Genomic DNA, 1,615 nt, shown 5'->3' on the forward strand with positions numbered 1-1,615 from the left:
GCAATGAGCCTTTTATTTGAGTCCAGCTTTGGTGTTTTACGTGGAATGTACCAAGAGTTCTTAGTTTTGTGTGCACCATATTCCTTTTTTTTTGGGGGGGGGGGGCGCTTCCGGTGTGTACCGGTCAGCTGGTTTCTCGTCTAAAATGTGCACGCTTTAAAAATTAAAAAAAAAACGCGCTGGTTATATTGTACAATGTGCTATGCTGCTTTGGGCTGCAGTGTGGGCCTCAGCAACTTCCATAACAATAATGTCAAATAACCTTTATTTGCGCGAAAAAGGGGAGGTATGTCAATAAGAAAAAAAAAGAAGGAGATCATCTTCACACTAGGCGCGACAGAGAGGTACCAACACGTACGCGGAACGCCTGCCAGCCATCCGCCCGGGAAGATTGGTCGACGCCAGCGCCACCGCATCATTCCACGCCGAAACGGCCGCTCCCAAGCAGCTGCTCGCGCCACTCACATACCGGCGCTACGCACTAACCATGATGATGATGGTGGTGATAAATGAATGGATGGGTTGATATAGCTGTACCCTTTAGATCGAGCGATAGCTAACACCACCTAGTCGTAATATTTAGTGAACAAAAACTAGATTTATCTTTTCTTTTTTCCTTGAATGGTGAAGTTAAGCACTGGCACTTTACAGTGAAAGATTTAATTCCACACACAGCGAGGCTCAATTGGCTGCGCGGCGGGTGGAGGCGGGCGATACGACCGTGCTGCGAGATGTCCCCTTGTATGTGCTTCGCCTCAGTGGCGAGCTCTTCTAGTTCTGCGAACTTGCATCTCTTGAAGTGCGCTGCAAAAGTTGGGTGCGCTTGTCGCGTAACGCGCTCGGCATTTTCTGCGTTGGTGGCGTGGGGGTTAGCGAGACAATACAGTTCGTCCATTGCCGGTACATACTCCAGCAAGGGTTCGTCCAGATGCTGGGCGCGTAGCTCAAATTCTCTTCGCAAACGCCACTCATAATTAGTCGGTAGGAATTCGCCGCAGTAGCTGTCGCGAAATTTTTGTACCGTGGGGGCACAATGTCCATTTAGTCGGAACCTTCGAGCTGCTTGCTCCGTGAGTGACACGGGGACCATGTGCCCAAGAAGTTCGGCGTCAGAAAGCTCCGTCGCCTGCTGATAGTGGAGCAACTGGTCGAGATACTCGTTGGCACTCCTGCAGTCTGGTACCCCGTGTAGGTAAGCATGTCTACCTTGGCAAGTGATCACACAGTCTGCACGGGGCCTGCGTTGTGTTCCGCAGGGCGCTCACCAGGCTTTGCATAACTGGCAGTGCATTCTGTAAGAGTACCTCGATCGCTCAAGGGCAAACTGTTGCCCGCGGACTGCAGACTCGCCTAAAGTTGCGGTGTGTGTCGGAGCAGCTTGTGGCGGCGCCTCTCTGTTCGCGTCGTGAGGTGCCAGAGCGCCATGCTGACGCTTTCCGTCGTAGGCCAAATCTCTGCTAATGCGGTTTCTGCACCCTCCTGATCGTCCCGCGTGAAACGACCAAAAATATACGCTGTGGAAAAGTCCTAACAGTGCCCCCCCCCCGCACTAGCCAAAAGATCGCCACTCTGCGACACGACATCAGACAACATTGACAAATCTTGGAATTCTGAC

The sequence above is a fragment of the Rhipicephalus microplus genome, chromosome 1 (assembly GCF_043290135.1).
Source record: "Rhipicephalus microplus isolate Deutch F79 chromosome 1, USDA_Rmic, whole genome shotgun sequence".
Classification (NCBI taxonomy): domain Eukaryota; kingdom Metazoa; phylum Arthropoda; class Arachnida; order Ixodida; family Ixodidae; genus Rhipicephalus; species Rhipicephalus microplus.